Here is a 13,288-nt window from a genome sequence, read left to right as displayed (position 1 = left end):
ATATACCCTATAGTTTCTCCTAAACCTCGGGTCTGGATCCTTTGGATGAGACTCCTGAGGTGGTCTTTTAACTCCCCCTCTAAAGGGTGGTCTCTGCTCCCCCCTTCTGATGGGTGGGGACATTGGTTTCCCGCTGGGGAAACTCGGTAGCATCTTTCCTCTGACTATATCAGCGTATCTCTTTTTCTTGGTTTTGGACTGTAATGATTGAGGAGATACATAAAATTCATCCACAAATTTCATTATAGGGCTTTCAGGCCTTCCATTGTTTTCACCAGTTTGTTGGATAGAGTACAAATTGTTACTCTCTTTTACCAAAGACTCCAGTGAACACCCCCCTTTGTAGTCTTTCGCCAAATTCACTTTTATGTGGGTAGGCGGGGCCTCGAAGAACATGGGTTCAAACTCAAGTTCATTATAACTTGGCTCCTTTTCTGCTAAGTGGACAGCACCCTTGAACACAGCCATAACTTCGGTGGGGCTTTGATCACTGGTGCGTGTGATATTGTGTATATCCACTCTAGCTGCGTTAAGATTTTTATGTGGGACAAATCCTAGATGACAGATGTTTTTAATTGTTTGCCAGGCAGTACCCCACAGACTTATTACAGCTTCGCAGAATGGACGTAGTTTGGGTTCAAATACCCACGGTAAGAAATTAATCCTAGATTGGTCATCATTTAGGCCTAAAACTGATAAAGCATTTTCATATTTTTCAATGTGGTCAATAATGTGCATGGATCCCTCTTCCTTAAACACCGGGACAGCATCTTTTAAAAATTTTATTATTTCTGAGGCGTCCTGTTTAGGGGTGCCTGTATTTTTCTCTGATCCCAAAGAAAACTGATTAGGCATACCTTCATGTGGTGGTTCAATTTTTACCCCCCTTTGCTCTACAGATGGCTTGGGGTAGAATATAGTTTCTTTTTCTAATTCTTTTTCATTATGTAACTCCCAAATTTTAGGTTGAGAGTCAGATTTTGGAGTATTGTCAGACTCTATACTTTCAGGGTTAAGCATCTGAGCATTATCCTGAGGCATAAACTCCCCTTGTTCTTTTAATTCTTCTGGTTGCTTAATTAGGGATTCCTGTCCTGACCTAAGCTGATTTGTTTCTTCTTTTAAATTTCCACTGCATATTACTCGGCAACTTTCGTCAGGAGACTCGTTTTCCTGCAGAAAATTTTCCTTCTCCTCTCTTGTATTGTTTATTATTTCTTTATTTAATTGATAACATTTGTACAGCATTATTATTGTATTATTGTGCATCTGTTCTGCTTTAATTAGGGTTTCCTGTAAGAACCTCTCCTTCTCTCTTGATTGTTTATACTTTTTATTTAATTGGTGATATTCGTCCAGCATTATTACATCATTTTGTAACTGTTCTGTTTCATATTTCACCATTGTCACTATAGACTCATCAAAATAATCTGCCTCGTCTTTAATCTCCTTTAGCTTTTTTGTGAGCTCACATTCCCCCTCTATTAACTGGGACTGGGATTCTAAGATATCACTCTCTGGTTGGGTATATTGACGTTTAAACTCACTATAAAGATACATCAGGTTAGTGCTTAATTCAAAATGCATGTGATCAGGCCTTTCTATTTCCTTTGTCTCAGATGAGCTGTCTGTGAGTTCAACGCTTTGACCTTCCACGTTCCATACGTCTTTTATTGATTGACGGGTGTGGTTTATAAGGTCTTCAATGAGTGCTTCTAGACCATTCTCATTAGACAAACTTTTTTCGGCATGATTTATCATGTTACTTTTTGACATTATATCAAACATTTCCTGTTCTTGTATCCATTTTGTCTGAGTACTCATATTACCACTAAGGGCTGACTCTTGATAATCCCTATCAACATAAAATTCACTTTGACCAGACATTTTTCTTTTGGCAAAATATTCTTTTTTTTAAAGTTAATAATTAATAATTTCATGCAAAATATTATTTCTGTCACCACCGTAACTATGACTGATCCTATACAAAATATCAACGTTATCTCAGCAGTGCCTCCATTTATATATGTTGTGCTTTTTAAGGAATTTTCCCGCACAATATTTCCTAATTAATTTTTAACGAAGATATTTTTAAGATACCGAATCAGTCTATATGACACAGTCTATATATGTGAAACGTATTCACGGAGACGAGTGATCATACAAAATAGCTACATTTATTGGTTGACAGAAAACAAATAATTACATGAAATATTAAAATACAGATTGCATTACTTTATCATTTTGACAATTACTGGAAACACCCTCCAACTGGGCGTAGTAGTACCTTGGACATAATTATCACCATTATCATTTCTCGGTAGAATCAATAACCTTTTGATATTTGACAATTAAACAGAATGTCTGTATTTCACACATCCAACCGTTACTATACTGCAGGTAAGTAAGTGGTTAACAATGTGAAATAAATTAGACATTTGTTTGTCAATAAAATTGGCATCTATGCAAAAAGAAATGTATGAAAAATTTAATTTAGAGAAAAATCTAAAAGGCGGTTATTGATTCGGGAGAAGTATTTCAATAATAGAATATTCAAAAACATCAATATTTAAGAGAACATAAAATAGATGATAAACATATATTTACCCATTTCCAATATGGCTATTAGTGTGGAGTATTAGTTACCAGGAATTTTAAGATGGCTGCCGTGGCTTCAACATTCCAAGGAGCAGGGATCTTCATGAATGTAAAATGTGTATTCATGCATGTCTTCCAGTGTCCCTTCTCAGGGGGGTCCCTAAGCTTCCCCCTGACTCTCTCCCCCCAGCTCTCCTCCGAGCTTTCTTCTTTTTTTCTTCCTCCCTCTTCTAGTTTCTTAAATATCCTTTTAAACAAAAGGATCATAAAATTATACTAAGTTCTGCCCAGAGGGTATGTGTTCCCTCCTAATTGGCCGACAGACTTAATGGTTAGCTTTCCCGGGAGTCTCGTGATTTTAAGGTAATAGCACCTTCCACCACCAGGTGTCTTCACCTGTGTTTGGTGTTTTATTTCTTTAAGTTAATATTTTCTATTTCTGTAATGTGCGCTCGTTATTTATATATGTTCTAACGAATATATTTTGAGTGTTCACGAATTATGGCATAATATAAAATACTCCTTAACATAAAGTTCAATAATCACTTGCATAAATTGTTGATATATATGTATATCAATGTATATCTGTTAATCTTTAGTCCGTTTAGAAAGGACACAGGTTAGATATATCACAAACAATATCACATACAATTATTATCTATATGGATCCATGTATAATTTGGGTATCCAATCAATATTTGTTTATCTAAACATAGGTTAAATTCTTATACAATTCTAATCATGATTATATGTTTTTTATAATACTAATTTGTTGCTAAAACACTTCTACTTATGATCACACTTTCATATATAATCTCTTTATGACAAAGTTCTTTAGATCATTAGATACTAAATTTATAATCTCAGTTGTGACCTATGTATAAATTGAATGGCTTAGAAAAATATAGATGATACTGGTAGATGAATCTTACAGCATGTTTTGGGATGAACTCTGAGCTTCCAATAAATGATTAAATGGGTTAGCTGTGCCCTTCAATATGTTTTTGGATGAGGCGTCAGCTATTTGCACGGTTGTATATTGTCCAAATAGTCTTTTACTTACATACAATGGGGTTCTCTAGTTAAGGGTTATTTCCATGTGATAAATACTTATGCAAGTTTGGCCTTCTCACTCTAACCAACAAAATAAGTAAACAGCTTTTTATTTGGTGACAGAAGATACCATTGTTTCAGCGAGTTTCTGTCCCAATGCATGCTTGTAAAAGTTTTCAATAGTTAATGTAGTGATCATGTATTTTGTGTTCTTCAAGAGGGTAATAGTTCAATGATAGCAACATTGTAGATCATCTGTTCCTAAGGCCTAAACAATCTCACCTCTTTGACAGTAAATATGAATGTATTATTATTATTTTTTTCTTAATGAATTCACAACAATTTAAAAAAATAAAGTTTTTCTGTGGATAAAAAGTACACCGTATATCTCCATAAGATGCACCTGACCAAAGGACGCACCTAGGTTTTAGAGGAGGAAAACAAGAATAAAAATATTCTGAACCAAATGGTTTACTAAAATATTTACTAGTGCCCATGAAATGCAGCCTGACCTGTGCCAAAATAATGCAGCCTTTCCAGTGCCATAATTGCAGCCACAAGTGCCATAAATGCAGCCTTACCAGTTCCATAAATGCAGCATTATCAGTGCCACAAATTCAGCCTTACCAGTTCCATAAATGCAGCCTTACCAGTGCCATAAATGCAGCCTTACCAGTGCCTTAAATGCAGCCTTTCTGGTGCCATAAATGCATCATGTTCAGTGCCATAAATGCAGCTTTATCAGACATCATCACATCCGCCTGACAGAAGGCAGAGGAGCCAGAGTGGCCGCCATGATTGTACTCCATTCGGCCGATCGGGCTGCTCTGTATTCTGTCTCAGCAACAGTGCAGCAACAGTGTCAGGCCCAGCTGGGAAATCGGCCGGTGGTCCTCCGCTCTCCTGCCTCTCTTCCGATACTAACATGGTGGCACGCAGAGACATTTTCCCCCATATTTTTGGGAAAAATAATGTGTCTTATTCAGCGAAAAATATGGTATTCTATTCCGTAATGTATTCTGTTTAAAATTCTAAAATTTGATTTTCTTGGAAAGTATTGAAAATGTATGTATTTTCAAGTGAAATAAATTCTTTTTTCTTAAATTTTGTGTTTTTCCTAATGTGACAAAAAAACAAATAGTATGAATAAAAATTAAAAAGTTTAAATATTAATGGTTAAAATATGATTAAGTCCCATGATTAAGCCCTGCTTTATATGAAACATGTCAGGGGTATGGCTTTGGGTGGGAGTGTGCAGTCACGAATAAACCTTGGCTGGAGTTAAAAGTCTCTTACATAGTTACATAGTAGGTGAGGTTGAAAAAAGACCAAAAAGAAGTCCATCAAGTCCAACCTATGTGTGTGATTATATGTCAGTATTACATTTTCTGTGTGCAGCCTGTTATTTGGAAGGTGAACTACAGTGGAAAAAAAGAAGACTCCATGGCCGTGGCACCCAGCTGGTTGTAGGGAATCAAGGAGGATACAGGCTGGCCTGTGAGCCGTTAAAGGGGGTTAGGTTCATCTTACAATGTACAGTGTAATCAGTATTTGTTAGCTGAATACCTAATGATTAATGTGTCTTTAAATGTGAGATCTCTGAGGTTGTGCTCCCAAGTCCACTCTTCTGCCATTGACATAAGCAAGGGGATTTGACTCCTTTTGGATTTTTAAAGGCCAATTCCAGGGTCAAAGTGAAAAGTAGAAATCAACTTGAAAGTAGAGAAGGAAAATCTCAATGCTGGAGTAGCATTGCTTGAACATGTCTATGTTCAATTATTCAGCGGTTTGGCCCAACAGGCGAAAGATGTTCAAAAACCTGAACAAAAATCCAACACAATTGAAGTTCATGATGGTAGAATTCAAGTGGACTGTTCAAAAGCCTGTGAGACTGCCACAGACCTTTACGGGGGGGGGGGGTTTACAGCTGTTCAGCTGTTGTTTTATTGGTGGCCATAATCAACAACAGCATATTTATGCAGCCCTGGCCAATCCAGTGTGCCCAGATGGTGGCTGGAAGTGTGTATAAATACTCTGAGACCTGGAATAGAGGAGTCTTGTCCATGAGGAGGAGATCACAGGCTGTTGTCAGAGAAATTATACTTTTTATGTCATCTATGGACACCGTTATTTGATATTAATATAGTTATATTTGATATAAGCTTAGTTATAACAAAATGCTTAGACTTGCATAATTAGGAAACTCATGATGTTTGCAAAAGGCTTAGGGAGTTTCTAGTCAGTATCCTGTATAATAATTGTGAATGTGAAAGACTGTAACGGATATTTCCACCTTTCCTTCCATTGTTCAGAATAAAATTGAAAATACATATGACTGTACACTTCTGTAACACAAGTTTTGTTTCCGAACACATGATTAACCATAGGTTCTACAGACCCTAGGAACTGATCCAGTATGCAAGGCATGCTGAGGGGCATGTCCAAACAAAAAAGAAAGTAAAGAAAGGGAAGGTGTTTATGATAGGTGAAGGTAATAATGTGTATGTACAACTAATTTATAAGATAATAATAGGGCCCTGGGCGCTACCTCAATAGGATTTTTCATGAGTTACACCCGTAGTATATGAGAGTATTCTGAAATTCTATTCTTCTGTGCTCGCCCCCTCGGGTCCCCACTCACCGAATCCTTGTACCCCCAGGGGGTTACGTGCGTGTAGTGTCTCAGTCTCCAGCCGTTTGTCAGCTAAATCCTTCACCTTCCTTGACTCTTTTATATTTCGGATGATTCCTCTTTAAAAAGGTTAAAGGCGGGCCAGTGGGTCCTCAGAAGGATGAAAAACAGTTCCACAGTGCAGTACGTTTGTCAGCAAAAAATTTTTTTATTATTAAAAAAACTTTTATACAGATCAATCCAGAAAAAATCTAAATCCAAAAATCCAAACAATTGACAGAAATAAAAAATAAAAAATAAATAAAAAATAAAATATGTAATATATTAAAAAATTTAAAAGGTTAATTAAATATAGTGACGAGCGAGCACCCCCCCTCCTGAGCAGTGCCAGGCCGCGTGCCCTCAACATAGGGGGATGCCTTGGGGAAGGGGGGGGCACGCGGCCCCCCCCACCCCAAAGCACCTTGTCCCCATGTTGATGAGGACAAGGGCCTCTTCCCGAAAACCCTGGCTGTTGGTTGTCGGGGTCTGCGGGCGGGGGGCTTATCGGAATCCGGGAGCCCCCTTTAATAACCCTATGTGAATAAGTATGGGGTACAATGTACCCCTACCCATTCACCTGTAAAAAAAAAAACACAACACACAAGGGTTAAAATAGTTTATTGCACAGCTCCGGGGGTCTTCTGTCCATCTTCGGGGGTCTTCTTGCCGGACTCCTCTGCTATCTTCTGCTCTTTTGCTAGCTCTTTCACTAGCGAAGGAGCCCGGCTTTCTTCTTCACCGCCGCCCTCTTCTTCCGACTTCGGGGGTCTTGTCCTCCTCTTCGGGGGTTTTGTCCCCCTCTTCGGTTCTTCTTGCCGGGCCACCACGCCTTCTTCTAGCTCTTTTACAAGCGGTGGCCCAGTCTTCTGTCGCCGCTGTCGCCGTCTTCTGTTCTTCTCTTCTTCTCTTCAGATGTTGTCTCGTCGCTTTCTCTGCTCACAATGACAGGGACGCGGCGCGCAGCAACTTATATAGGGACATCACCGGATGATGTCCCCGCCCATTATGATGTCACAGTCCCAGAGGATCTATGAACACCGTTATTTGATATTAATATAGTTATATTTGATATAAGCTTAGTTATAACAAAATGCTTAGACTTGCATAATTTGGAAACTCATGATGTTTGCAAAAGGCTTAGGGAGTTTCTAGTCAGTATCCTTTATAACAATTGTGAATGTGAAAGACTGTAACGGATATTTCCACCTTTCCTTCCATTGTTCAGAATAAAGTTGAAAATACATATGACTGGACACTTCTGTAACAGGAAAGGGGGGTGTTCGTGGCAGATAAAAGAAGAATACGCTGTAATGTTAAACCATAAATGACGAATGCCTACTTGAACATGTAATGCAACTCATTTCTCTTGCATATGCAAATAAAATATTATCTTGCCTCGAGGACTGTCTTAGACGGTAATTTATTTCCGTAACAGCTCTTTCCCCTCTTTGCAAGCTTTCTACATGTCTGCTGTTGAATGAGGTCCCAGCTAGGCTATCTGGGAGGGGGGGAGCTATACTACTGAAAGTTGCTGAAGCTGACTGGGGGACTTGTCATCTGGAGATCTAGACAGTTATCACTGGAAAAGTATCTGGAAAATATTAGAAGGAGGCAATCAAATGTCCATTGATATTAGTGAGCACAGGCTGATATGGGAGATTCTTAAGACTGCATGCTAGTGCCATCCCTCTTGTGCTAGAGCCAGTTTTGTCCAAAGGGGACATCATGTGGTGTTCTCAAAAGCTCAGGCTATTCACTGCAAGTACAGGGACTCTGCTCAGACTTTTTGCTCACAATATTGCTGCTGCTAAATCTTTTTGCAATAGAGTTAGTTCTACTTAAAGCAAATTCACTCCTAAGGTGTTCCTGAAAAACTGGGTCCAATATTTGCTGCAAGCAAGGATCCTTGTTCACCTTACGAAGAGAAAGTTACTGTAGTATCCCATAATTATCCTTAACCACTTGTCGCCCGCCCTAAATGCAATTGACGGTGGCAAAGTGGTTGCATAATCCTGATCGGATGTCATATGACGTGATCAGGATTATGAGCCGCTGCGCGCCCCCGGGGGCGCGCATCGCGGCGATCGTTGTTGCGGGGTGTCAGTCTGACAGCCGGCAACTACGATCTCGGTAAAGAGTCTCCGATGGAGACTCTTTACCACGTGATCAGCCGTGTCCAATCACGGCTGATCACAGTGTAAATAGGAAGAGCCGGTGATCGGCTTTTCCTCACTCGCGTCTGTCAGACGCGAGTAGAGGAGAGCCGATTGGCTGCTCCTCTGACAGGGGGGGTCTGTGCTGATCGATTATCAGCACAGCCCCCCGAGGATGCCCACACTGGACCACCAGGGATGCCACCAGACCACCAGGGATGCCCAGCAAAAGGTAATCCTCCCTAGACCACCAGGGATGCCAGTCAGTGCCACAATGGATGCCAATCAGTGCCCATAATGGATGCCAATCAGTGCCCACAATGGGCATCACTGATTGGCATGCATTATTTTTTGGCACTGATTGGCATCCATTAGTACAGTATAACAATACAATGCCGCCTATGAGTGCCCACCTGTGCCGCCTATCAGTGCCCACCTGTGCTGCCTATCAGTGCCCACCTGTGCCACCTATCAGTGCCCATCCGTGCCACCTATCAGTGCCCACACATGCCCATCTGTGCCGCCTATCCATGCCCATCTGTGCCACCTATCCATGCCCATCTGTGCCGCCCATCCATGCCAATCTGTGCCAGCTATCAGTGCCAATTTGTGCCACCTATCAGTGCCCATCCGTGTCGCCCATCAGTGCCACCTATCAGTGCCACATATCAGTGTCCATCAATGCCACCTCATCAGTGCCACTTCATTGGTGCCACATCATTGGTGTCCATCAGTGCCCATCAGTGTAGCCCCATCAGTGCCCACCAGTGAAGGAGAAAACTTACTTATTTACAAAGTTTTGAAACTGAAACAAAAAAAACATATTTAAAAAAAAAAATTCAGTTTTTTTTTTTATTTGTAGCGCAAAAAATAAAAACCGTAGAGGTGATCAAATACCACCAAAAGAAAGCTCTATTTGTGGCAAAAAAATTATAAAAATTTAATTTGGGTACCGTGTAGCATGACCGCACAATTGTCATTCAAAGTGCGACAGCGCTGAAAGCTCAAAATTGGTCTGGGCAGGAAGGTGTTTAAGTGCCCGATATTGAAGTGGTTAAGATGGCTACACATTATACAATGTTCTTGTTCTATTTTCTTTAGAATTGCCTTCAACTACTGTATGTAGTACAAGGGCCTGCCTGATTGCATAAAATCTGAAAGTGTTTAGGTTTGACCTTATATTATATGGTTTTGATAAATCTAAAGGAAAATTGTACAAGAACATTGTATAACGTGTAGCCAGCTTTAACCTATCCAAGTTCAAGCTCTGTAATAAAACATCAGAAAACAAACCCCAGACTATAAAATTAACCAATTCAGCCCAGGAAGGTTTTACCCCCTTAAAATGACCAGCCATTTTAGTAATATGGCACTGCGTTATTTTAACTGACAATTGTGCGGTTGTGCCAAGTTGTGCCCAAACAAAATTGATGTTTTGTTTTCCCCACAAATAGAGCTTTCTTTTAGTGGTATTTGATCACCTCTAGGGTTTTTATTTTTTTGCGCTATAAACAAAAAAGGATGACAATTTGGAAAAGAACAATATTGTTTTACTTTCTGCTATAAAACATACCCAATAAAAATATGTAAAAGATCAAATTTCTTCATCAATTTAGGCCAATATGTATTCTGCTACATATTTTTGGTAAAAAAAAACCCCAATAGGCATGTATTGATTGTTATAGCAGGAAACAAATAAATCAAGTACGGCGCTGTCACATCCTATCCAGTTCCTCCAGAATACCTCTGCACAATATATATTGCTTGTTACATCCACTCTGGGTGTTGCTGCTCTTATTAAAGTCCACTGGGTGGCAGACAAACCTAAAAAGCACAGAGAAACAGAGCGCACACCAGCCCTAGTGCATTAAAGTTTATTTAACTCAGTAAAAGGTTAAAAAAGCCAGGTATGTCACTCACAAACATCCGTTGAGTAGTAGCATTGGTATTTACAGCCTCCACTGTTGCCTCCTTCCCCGATTTTAGGCTCCCTGCAGTAGCTAGCAATACGGATGGTTAAGTACTCGGTTCGCTTGCTGGCTGCAGGTACACTCTCTCTCCACGCCTCACACGCACGGACCTGCCGGCTCTGGATGACGTCACTCGCAACGGGGGGCGGATCTCTCAACGTGTGTACTGACTCTGACGCTGGCTATAACTATTGATTGTTATAGCATCTATAAAATATGGGATTTTTTATGGCATCTTTGTTTTTACTAGTAAAGTAAATCAGTGATTTTTATTGGGACTGCGACATTGCGTTGGACAAATCTGACACTTTTTGGGGACCAGTGACACCAATACAGTGATCAGTGCTAAAAAAATGCACTGTCACTGTATAAATGACACTGGCAAGGAAGGGGTTAACATCAGGGGCAATCAAAGGATTAAGTGTGCTCCTTGCGAATGCTTTCTAACAGTGTGGGGGATTGACTGACTTGAGGAAGAGAGAGATCTGTGTTCCTGATTAGCAGGAACACAAGATCTCTCTCTTCCTGTCTGACAGAATGACGGTCTGCCTTGTTTACAGCATTCTGTCTCTCCTCCGAACAATCGAGGGTGTCTAGCGGCCATTGCAGCTGCGCTGATTGGCTCCCACTGTGTCCAATCACGGTAGGAGCAGGCCACCGGCGATGCGTGATTTTATGTATTAAGATAAAAAAAAACTTCTGTGTGTAGCAGTCCCCCTCAGTACCCCTAATACTTACCTGGGCCCCAGCTTGATCCAGTGATGTTGCATTAGAGGCTCGGCTGTCCAGCACTCTCCATCCTGATTGGCTGAGGCGCACGGTGGGTGCTATTGGCTCCCGCTGCTGTCAAAGTCAGTGAGTCAATAAGGAGAGAGAGGAGGCAGGCCGAAGCACAGCTCTGTGTCTCAATGGACACAAAGCTCAGGCTCGACTCAGGCACCCCCATAGAAAGTTGCTTGCTGTGGGGGCACTCTGCAAGAAGGAGGCTCCAGGAGTGCTGGCGAGGGGCCCGAGAAGAGGAGGATCTGGGCTGCTGTGTGCAAAACCACTGTATAGAGCAAGTAAGTATAATATGTTCGTTAAATGAAAAAAAAAAACAAGACTTTAATATCACTTTAAAGCGGAGGTCCACCCTAAAGTGGACCTTCCGCTCATTGGAATCCTCCCCCCCTCCGGCGCCACAATTGGCACCTTTCAGGGGGGAGGGGGGTGCAGGTACCTATACAGTACAGGTATCTGCACCCACTTCCGGGATAGCTCTCTGCGGAAAGGGGCGTAGATTACGCCTCTTTCCGAAAGTCCCCCGCTGCCTGCTGGGAAACACACAGATCCCAGAGGCAGCGGGTCCATCCTTATTGCGCAGCGCGACTCGCGCATGCGCAGTAGGGAACCGGGAAATGAAGCCGAAAGGCTCCACTTCCTGATTCCCATACCCAAGATGGAGGCGGCAGCACCCGAGAGACGATCGAGAGATTGGCTTCGGGTGCCGACATCGCGGGCGCGCTGGGTGGGTAAGTGTCCTTATTTTAAAAGTCAGCAGCTGCAGTATTTGTAGCTGCTGGCTTTTAAAAAAAAAAAAAACGGCGGAACTCCCGGCGGACTCCCGCTTTAAGCTAGCATTATAAAATGTTCTTGTTTCATTTTCTTCAGCATTACCTTCAACTACGTAGTGCAAGGGCCTGCCTGATTGCATACAATTTGAAAGTGTTTGGGTTCAAAGGACAATTGTACAAGAAAATTGAATAATGTGTAACCAGCTTTAACCTATCCAAGTCTAAGCTCTGCAATAAAACATAAAAAAAAGCTCAGTTTTTCACTAAACATCGAAACAAGTAAAGAAGACAAACACTGGAGACACTATAGCTCCTTTTTATTTTTTATTTTGTGTCTGCTTGTCTGGCCCTCCATGAACCCTTGGAGGTAATGCAAGTCAAATTATGGCCAAAGGTTTGGGAACTCCGAATGATTGAGTTCAGATGTCTCTTGTGGATAGTACTGTAAATGCTACAGTATACAAAAGGTATTGTAGACAATTGTACTCTTCCAACCTTGGGATAATAGTATGGGGAAGGTCCTTTTCTGTTTCAGCATGATGGGGTCTACCATGGTAGCCTTCAAACTTAGTTCCATAATAAACCTTCCTGTAACCACAATACTTAACCTCTCTTTAATCCCTAAACTAAACGTATCAACCCGTAAACTTAGCACCAACCTTCAGTACCAACATTAACCCTCATGCTAACCTCCGTGTTGATGCTTTCCATAACCTTAACATTAACGTATATAATCCTAACCCTTTGTTTGCACTCACTTCTCAAGCCCTGGGATCATGAATGCCAAGGGTCAGCCTTTCTGGGTCCATAACAGTAGATCCTAGAGACAGAACCTACTTCTTCAGCCTTTCAGGCCTTAATTAACAATAAACTAATGTAGTTTAATAACAAAAGAAACAAAAAAAGACATAAAAAGGAAAGATCTAGGCAACGAGAGAGAACAGAGTTATTGCAGACTCACCTAGCCTGATAAGGGAAATGCAATTGTGGAGTATGGAAAGGAGGAATTAAATGAAATTCCTTTCTCGGATTACTTCTGCAAAGAGATTGCGTGCCTCATTTTATGGACTTTCATAGTCGTACAGTGCAGCTCACACCCCTCAATGTACTTTTATGTTATGTTTAACCACTTGAACCCCGGGCAAATTCTAACTCTTCTCTCATGAATGTAAAAATTTGCTATTTTTTTTTGCTAGAATATTACTTTTTAAATAAAAAAATAATAAAATGGTGGGTATTGCAATTTTTTTGTGTCAGCGATTTTTCAAACCTATTATTTTTTTTTTT

At 40.8% G+C, this 13,288-nt stretch overlaps 1 protein-coding gene across 1 annotated transcript in view; it reads right to left on the bottom strand.

Annotated features, from left to right (window-relative positions):
* The window catches only part of LOC143989178 (alpha-1,4-N-acetylglucosaminyltransferase-like), a 75,713-nt gene extending 62,638 nt beyond the window's left edge, over positions 1–13,075 (bottom strand). The window contains exon 1 of the mRNA XM_077489216.1: positions 12,963–13,075. The gene's annotated coding sequence lies outside the window, so the exon portion shown is untranslated. The remainder of the gene's footprint in view (positions 1–12,962) is intronic.
* Positions 13,076–13,288: the final 213 nt, after the last annotated feature.

The sequence above is a fragment of the Lithobates pipiens genome, unplaced genomic scaffold (assembly GCF_037356315.1).
Source record: "Lithobates pipiens isolate NorthernLeopardFrog02 unplaced genomic scaffold, aLitPip1_a1.2 Scaffold_18, whole genome shotgun sequence".
NCBI classification, from domain to species: Eukaryota; Metazoa; Chordata; class Amphibia; order Anura; family Ranidae; genus Lithobates; species Lithobates pipiens.
This window is presented reverse-complemented; position numbering and strand designations above follow the sequence as displayed.